The sequence below is a fragment of the Cicer arietinum genome, chromosome 3, assembly GCF_000331145.2.
Source record: "Cicer arietinum cultivar CDC Frontier isolate Library 1 chromosome 3, Cicar.CDCFrontier_v2.0, whole genome shotgun sequence".
In the NCBI taxonomy this organism is placed as follows: domain Eukaryota; kingdom Viridiplantae; phylum Streptophyta; class Magnoliopsida; order Fabales; family Fabaceae; genus Cicer; species Cicer arietinum.
Window position 1 is genome coordinate 21,097,417 of NC_021162.2, and position 9,099 is coordinate 21,106,515.

Consider the following 9,099-nt stretch of genomic DNA (forward strand, 5'->3'; position numbering starts at 1 on the left):
CAATTATTTTTTTGCGGGAACTAAAAATTTAATACAATATTATAAAAACCTCTCCCACAAAAGATGAAATATTTAATACAACATTAAGGACGGCCCATTTGTTTTAAAAAAAATTTCTTACAACATTTATCAAAAATTAATTCTTATAAAATCTTTTTTTTTTATGTTTCAATTATTTTGTGGGTAAGTTTTATTTTTTCAATCATTTTATTAAAAAATGAATTGTATTCTTAAAAAGAACATAACTATTTTGATTAGCTTTTGAAACAAAAATAATTTTTAATAGAAGAGTGAGAATAAAATCTTTTTTGAACGGTGAGTGCTTAAAATATTTTATCCTCACCTCTTTTATTTAATAATTATTGATGGAGAGACATCTCACTAAAAAAGTGAATAAATATAAAATATCTTAATTTACAGATATTGAATATTAAAATTATTATTTTTATAAATCGTTAACGATGAACCCTAAATATGAACAAGAACTATCGATTATAATTAAATAAATATTGATTATCTAACAATATTGATATGTATCAATTAAATTAGGTGTTATGAATGTCAATTACATCTATTGATGGGAGAAAATCACATTTGTATAAAAAAATATCTATAAATGAGTTTATACAACTACTTCCCTTCATTGAATGCTAATAAAAGCAAAAGGTTTTGCAAATACAATTTTGTCTTGTTTATTATTATATATATATCAAACAAATGATAGGAGAATCATCTATTATATCTCTATCTCTTCATGACATCAATTATATCTCTATCATAATACTTTGATATAGATTTTCTTTTGGCAAGATTACTTACTATAGATATATAAATAATAAATGTATTAGTTCAATTGATATAAATCTTTGTTGATAAAAAAAGTAAATCTTCCTAAAAAAAAACATTTTTCTCTTAAAAAATAAAGTAAATCTTTTCACACAAATTTTTTTATTTAAAATTATAATCATGGGAATTGAGGACACCATGTATATACTCTAAGATAAAAGAATTAAGCTCGTGACAACATAACCAAAGAGAATAATCATACACTAAGAGAATTTGTATCTATATTTTTTTTTACTAAGATAGTTTTTTATTGACAATTTTTACATTATATATATAGAAATGGGTTGTGCAAAAGTCACTCTAAAATCATCCAAAATGAGTAAGCTCAAAAAACAACTTTTATGAACTGAAATAAATAATTAACAAAGAAAGTTTTTGAATTTTCTTGCATTTTTGGAATTGAAGTTTTCTTAATTGTGTATGATGGTGATAGTAGTTCAAGACCACTGACTTTTCCACAAGATGCTAAAACTATACAATCTATGCTTAAAAATTATAAGCATAAAAAGATCGAGACGACTCCTGAGGAATTTGATGTCGATGACTATTATGTAAATAAGAAGAATTTAGTTGAAGCCGAGATTTTTAAAGTGCATAAGGAGATCCTCAAGAACAAGTATCTAACTTCGAGCCTAATTTTGCATATCATGGAAGGGAAGCAAGTCACAACTTTGATTGCTTTTGTAGATTCCAATATTCAAGTTTGTAATCACAAAACCAATATGGTGAAAAATATGCAACAACCTGAAACTAACTTCAAACAAAATATGACTCAAGATAGTGTTGTCTGCTTATATTCAAGTCAAGATAATGTAGTAATGCATAATATTTCCCAAATGCGCAACACATCATTGATCCTTTGGAGCCAATCAATGACGACATTTAGTGGATAGATTTAAGTGATTTTTGTGATTTGCCTCTGGTTCCGTTGACAAACCAACTTAGCAAACTTGTAAAATGGAATGATGTAGTTGTTGAACCCGAAGACTTTACTAGTTTCATACAAAACACTATGCAAAATGTTACTCACTATTCAAAAGGGTTTTTAAATTGTGACTAAGATGATGATTGTCGATGTCGCATTGCAATTCTTTATATTGATAATAATCATAGTCAAATGTGGTTGATGTAGTCTCAATTAAAGTTGCATTGATGTATTAGTAACATTGTAGGCCCTAATGTTGCAACTTAGATCGCGATCGGACATTTATTTATATTTATGATTATAATTAACTTTTAATATTTTTTCAGATGCTAAGAGGTTAATTGGTAGGAAGTTTAGTGATCATGTTGTTCAAAAAGATATAATGTTGTGTCCCTAGTACTGATTGTATTATTTCAAATGCTATTAAGTACTCTTGGTTTGATAAACTACAAGGATTCTTATAATGATCAAGTAAGTAATCAAAATGTCGTGTCTTTGAGAAAATTGATTCATAGTTTCATCATTCCCTTTGCAAAATTATTGGTGTTTTGGATAATCATTTAAAATGTCCTTGCAACGAATTTTAATTTGGCTAAAAGAGGTCTTCCTTAAGTCTCTAGTTGTAGTCTATGAGGGCATAATTTAGAAATCTTTGGACTTGACTTGAAGAAATCCTCGATTGCTGGATCAATCTCACTTTTCCTTTAACGATTCTAGATGTTTGAAGTACGGATCGGAGAAAACAAACTAAGGATGTTGTGTTTTCAATTATCATTAATATTTTTTGGAGTATTTGTTTTCAATAAATAAATTACTTATTAAAGTGATATATATATATATATATATATATATATATATATATTTATATAGCTAGTTTATTTATTTTAAATTATAATAAATAAATTAGAATGGATAAAAAATAATGAGTTTAATTACTCTGCACTATCAATATAAAAAGTTTCACGCTCTTAGCACATTACAATCTTTTATAGAGATGACTTTAAATATAATTTTAGTAAAAATCAAATATTTTTAATAATCTAACGACTGTTATTTATTGACAGTTTAATCTTTTACACTAATGATATATATAAATTAAATCTAAAAAGTATTTTAATTACAATGATAAAAATAAAATGAAAAGAAAAATAATAAACTATAAACCATTTGAAAAAACTTTTCAAAAATCACTGTAATTATTATTTTGCCTTGCCAAACATTGGCAATATTTTTTCGAAAAATAAAATAATAAATTAGTTTGCCTTTAAAAAGTACATAGTTGTATTGGAAGATGAAACGTCAAAAATAAAAAATCCCTCTCACAAATAGAGACACTTTGTGGTCTTGAATTTTTGGAAATTTCGTATATTTATTTGTGAATTTAATATGGGTTCATTAAATGATGTATACCATGCCACGTCATCTTGAAATAACTTATTTATTTTTGACACATTGACACAACTCTAACGATATAGTGGGTCCACTACTAACTGTGATATATTTATTATTATACGTAAATTCATTAAAATAAAAAGTAACTGCGATGAAGTATCGTTCCTTCTTGACACTACCGTGATAACACCTTGGCACAACTACAACGGTAAACTTACAAAAAAAACTAAATTTTACGTTATTACACTCTGGCGGACGAACGCATTTACATACCGTGGAGATACTCTTAGGTTTCTTGTTGTAGTCTATCTGGACATAGTTTGAAAAATGTCCAACACATTTGTTTGGAGTATTCTTTTGTTAGAAATCTTTGGATTTGACTTGAAGAAATCCTCGATTACTGGATCAATCTCACTTCTCGTTTGACGATTCTGGACGTTTGAAGTACGAATTGGAGAAGACAAATTAAGGATGTTGTGTTTTTAATTATCATTAATATCTTTTTGGAGTATTTGGTTTTTTTAGAACAATATTAATCATTTTAAATGTAAATTATTTATCAATAGTTTGAAATTACAACAAATAAATTACTTATTAAAGTGATATTTTTTTATTTTTTTATATAGCTAGTTTATTTATTTTAAAATATAATAAATAAATTATAATGGATAAAAAATAATGAGTTTAATTATTATGCACACTATCACTATAAAAAGTTTTACGCTTTTAGCACATCACAATCATTTATAAAGACGACTTTAAATATAATTTTAGTAAAAATCAAATATGTTTAATAATCTAATGACTATTATTGATTGACAGTGTAAAAATTCTTTACACTGACGATATATATAAATTAAATTTAAAAAATATTTTAATTACAATAATAAAAAAATAATAACCTATAAACTATTTGAAATAACTTTTCAAAAATCACAATAAACTATAAAATCATAACTAATTATTATTTTGCTTTACCAAACATTGGTAATATTTAAAAAAAAAAAAAAATACTAAATTAGCTTGCCTGGAAAAAGTACATATAGTTGTATTGGAAGACGAAACGTCAAAAATATAAAGTCCCGCTCACAAATAGAGACGCTTGGGGTCTTGAATTTTTGGAAACTTCGTATATTTATTTGCGCTTTAATCTTTATCATCATTTGCTTTGTTAGATGAAAAAGGAGCATTATGTTTTCTTACATTTAAGTTTTAAGTTTCATTTCACTTCAAATTAAGTCGAACTTTTCAAAGCTTCTTTTGTTTACTTAAAAGATAGCATGGCGAAAAAATACAAAGGACAGGCAGTGGGAATAGACCTTGGAACAACGTATTCGTGTGTCGCTGTTTGGTTGGAGCAAAAAAATAGAGTTGAGATTATACATAATGACGAAGGCAACAAAATCACACCTTCTTTTGTTGCTTTCATTGATGATCAAAGGTTGGTTGGTGGTGGTGCTGCTAAGGATCAAGCTGCTATCAACTCTCAAAACACTGTCTTTGGTAATTTTCTATTTCTATGCTTTAAATACTTACGGTTATTGTAGCTACGGTTTTTAAATCACTTTTGCTAGTCATACTTCTTCTGTTTTTTCTAGTTACACCTAAATATTATTTAGGTTAACACAGTTCACCTAAAATTAAGTTGAACTCATATCACGTAGGCCTATTTAGGTATATTTAACTGGAAGAAAAAAACAGTGTAACCAACAAAATTGTTTTTAAATTGTGACTAAGATGATGATGGTCGATGCCGCATTGAGGTATTAGTAACATTGTAGACCTTAATGTTGTAGCTTAGATCACAGCCATAGACATTTATTTATATTTATGATTATAATTAACTTTTAATATTTTTTCAGATGCTAAGAGGTTAATTGGTAGGAAGTTTAGCGATCCTGTTGTTCAAAAAGATATAATGTTGTGGCCATTTAAGGTTATTTCTGGTGTTAATGACAAACCCATGATTACGGTTAAGTACAAGGGTCAGGAGAAGCTCCTCTGTGCCGAGGAAATTTCATCTATTGTCCTCACAAATATGAGGGAGATTGCAGAGGCATATTTGGAATAACCTGTTAAAAATGCAGTTATCACCGTGCCAGCCACCATGGATGCTGGTGCCATTGCTGGCCTAAATGTTATGAGGATTAATGAATATTTACTGAATATTCATCATTCTTTTATTAATTGAGAAAGAAAATACAATATGAGTATTTATAATAGCCTATCAACAAAATAGTTATAACAACCTAAAAAAAGTAAAGGCATGATAAAACTAACTAATATAAAACTAACTAATATAAAACTAACATCCCCCCTTAAGATGGAGAATGTAGGTTAAGAATTCTCAGCTTGTTAAGAATTGAATTGAATGCTGTAGGTTCAAGAGGCTTAGTAAAGAAATCTGCCAGCATATTTGATGAAGATATGGGCAAGAGTTTGAACAATCCAGCTTGCAGTTTGTCCCGAACAATGTGACAATCAATTTCTATATGTTTTGTTCTCTCATGGAATGTTGGATTTGACGCAATGTTCCTGGCTGATTGATTATCGCAATAAAGAGTCGTAGGGGCAGAACAATCCATGTTTAATTCTTGCAAAAGAAATGTTATCAATTGAATTTCACAAGTTGTTGATGCTAATGCTCTATATTCTGCTTTTGAAGATGAACGAGATACAGTGCTTTGTTTCTTAGACCTCCACGAAATCAATGATGAACCAAGAAATATACAAAATCCAGTGACAGACCTTCTTGTTTCTGGGCAGGTTGCCCAATCAGAGTCGCTAAATGCTCGCAGTTGAAGCCTGGACGCCGATGAGTAAAACAATCCTTGAGCTGGTGCAGTTTTTATGTATTTGAGGATCCTCATGGCTGCCATGTAATATGCGTTGGCGTTGTTCTGTTTGGAATGTGGAGATTTTTATTTTTTTTATTTTGGAAATTTAAGATTTTGACAAATTGGATTTAAAAGTAATACAAAAAAAAAGAAAAAAAGAAACTTCTGATACCATAATGAATATTTACTGAATATACATCATTCTTTTATTAATTGAGAAAGAATATACAATATGAATATTTATAATAGCCTATCAACAAAATAGTTATAACAACCCAAAAAAGTAAAGGCATGATAAAACTAACTAATATAAAACTAACAATGATAATCAATGAACCCACCGCCGCAGCTATTGCATATGGCCTTGACAAAAGAGCTAATTGTGATGAACGGAATATTTTTGTGTTTGATCTTGGTGGTGGGACTTTTGATGTGTCTCTCCTCACCATTAAAGGTAGTGTCTTTGAAGTTAAAGCAACGGCTGGAAACACTCATGTTGGAGGAGAGGACTTTGATAATAGAATGTTGAACTATTTTGTAGAGGAATTTAAGAGGAGGAACAAAGTGGATATTTCTGGGAATCCAAGAGCCTTGAGGCAGTTGAGAACTGCATGTGAAAAGGCAAAAAGGATACTCTCGGTCAAATTTTTAACGTCTGTTGAGATTGATAATTTATTTCAGGGCATTGACTTCTCTTCATCGATAACTCGTTCCAAGTTTGAAGAAATCAATATGGACCTTTTTAATGAGTGTATGAAGACTGTTGAGAGTTGTCTTGCTGATGCTAAGATGGACAAGAGTGGTGTAGATGATATTATACTTGTGGGTGGCTCATCTAGGATTCCCAAAGTGAAGGAACTATTGCGTGATTTCTTCAATGGGAAGGAATTATGCAAGAGCATCAACCCTGATGAAGCTGTTGCTTATGGTGCTGTTGTCCAGGCTGCTTTGTTGAGTGAAGGCTTTAAAAATGTTCCAAATTTGGTGCTGCGAGATGTTACACCGTTGTCTCTTGGTATGTCAACACTAGGAGATGTCATGAATGTGGTGATTCCTAGGAACACTTCCATTCCCACCAAGAGGACAAAAGAGTTTTATACAGTTGTTGATAACCAATCCAGAGTCTTGATTAAGATTTATGAGGGTGAGAGAACAAGAGCCAGTGACAACAATATGCTTGGTTTTTTTAATCTTTCTTGTCTTCCAGGTGCCCCCCGTGGCAATCCTTTGGATGTATCTTTTGCTATCGACGAAAATGGTATTTTAACTGTTTCTGCTAAGGAGATATCCACCGGCAGTACAAATGAAATCACAATAACCAGTGACGAAGAAAGGTTATCCAGAGACGAAATTCAAAAACTGATTCAAGAAGCTGAGTACCATGATGAAGATGTGGAGTTCCTAAAGAAGGCTAAGGTAATGAATGCATTAGATGACTCTGTTTACAAATTGAGGAAGGCTCTAAAGAATAAGGAAGCTAAATTTAAGCTCTCTTCTCAAAAAGTTAGAAAGATCAATCGTGCAATTAAAGTGGCTACAACTTTGCTTGATAAGAAAAAACAGCAGAATGAACTAGATGTTCTTGAGGATCATCTAAAGGAGCTTGAAAGTATGCTGGAAGATGTTGGTATCTTGACCTCGTAATAACAGAAAATATATCAGTTTTCGTTACCAAATTAATCAGTATCAAGTGCACAGCGGAATTTAAATTTTGAGGCATACAAAGTTAGCAACATAGAAAATTAAAGAGAGAGAGTTAGAGAAGAAAACACAGAGATTTATCCTGGTTCGGTTGTCAACAACAACCTACGTCCAGTCCTGAAAATCCAATCGGATTTCAGATTTTCTTCTCCTTCAATAGAAAGAATCAATTACAGATTGTCCAGTTTCCTCCCTGAAACCTATCTATCTTAATGATCTCTTTCCTATTGAATACCCTCTGATCCTTGTAGATACTCGTCAACCTATCACAGAATCACAGTGCGACTCTTCCTTGTTGAACACTCTTCACCCAAGAAAGTAGCCACCAGTTTCTAGCTGGCTTTCTATCAACCCTTTGATCCTTGTAGACAATCGTCAGCCTAACACAAAATCAAAGTACGACTCTTTCTTGCTGAGACCTCTCACCCAAGAAAGTAGCCACCAGTTTCTAGCTGGATTTTCAACGTTCGTTTTGGTTCAAAGATTTATTACAGAAAGAATAAAAGAAGTAAAACAAAAGGGTCTTCAATCTTTATGAATGTTGCTCTTCACAAATCTGGATATTCATGGATTGTTCTTGAGCACATTATCATTTCTCTTAGATTGTCAACAAACTGTATTGAGATCTGTAATCACAATTATGAAGTTGTTAGTTTGTTGTTATGAACAGCTAAGAGCGTTGTGAGAAATTATGAAAGTTATGAAATGTTATGTAAAAGTACTTAGAATAAAGATTGAAAGACATCTTATATAGTTTCTGAAAAACCAACTACGAAATCGATTTCCCAATCGATTTTGTAAAGTTATAAAATGAGCTAAATCGATTTGCCAATCGATTATCGCGATCTTGGTTTTCTTTAATCTTGAAACTATACAAGCTAATCGATTTACCAATCGATTCTTTAAAACAACACTTTTCAGCAGAACATGTCCAGACCTGTATAAATCGATTGCCTAATCGATTTCTGGGAAACTGTTTTAATAAAACTATTTTCAATCGATTACTCAATCGATTTGCCAAACTTCAGAGTTCACTGTGTTTTCAACAAGTTTATTTCAATCGATTTGCCAATCGATTGTTTTCAAAACAGTGGCTCAGGTTTTTGATGTCAATCGATTTGTCAATCGATGTGATTCAAAATAGTGATTCAGTTTTAATATCAATCGATTTGCCAATCGATTATTTTCAAAACAGTGGCTCAGCAACTTGTTATCAATCGACTTGTCAATCGATGTGATTCAAAATAGTGATTCAGTTTTAATATCAATCGATTTGCCAATCGATTATTTTCAAAACAGTGGCTCAGCAACTTGTTATCAATCGACTTGTCAATCGATGTGGTGTCATGTTCCTGAAAAGTTTTTACCTGGTGTTTAGTTCAATCGATTTCCCAATCG

The 9,099-nt window shown here is 30.6% G+C and overlaps 1 pseudogene; it reads left to right on the forward strand.

Moving 5' to 3' along the window:
* The first annotated feature begins 4,443 nt into the window (after window positions 1-4,443).
* LOC101512273 (heat shock cognate 70 kDa protein-like) lies at window positions 4,444-7,644 on the forward strand (annotated as a pseudogene).
* The last annotated feature ends 1,455 nt before the right edge of the window (window positions 7,645-9,099 follow it).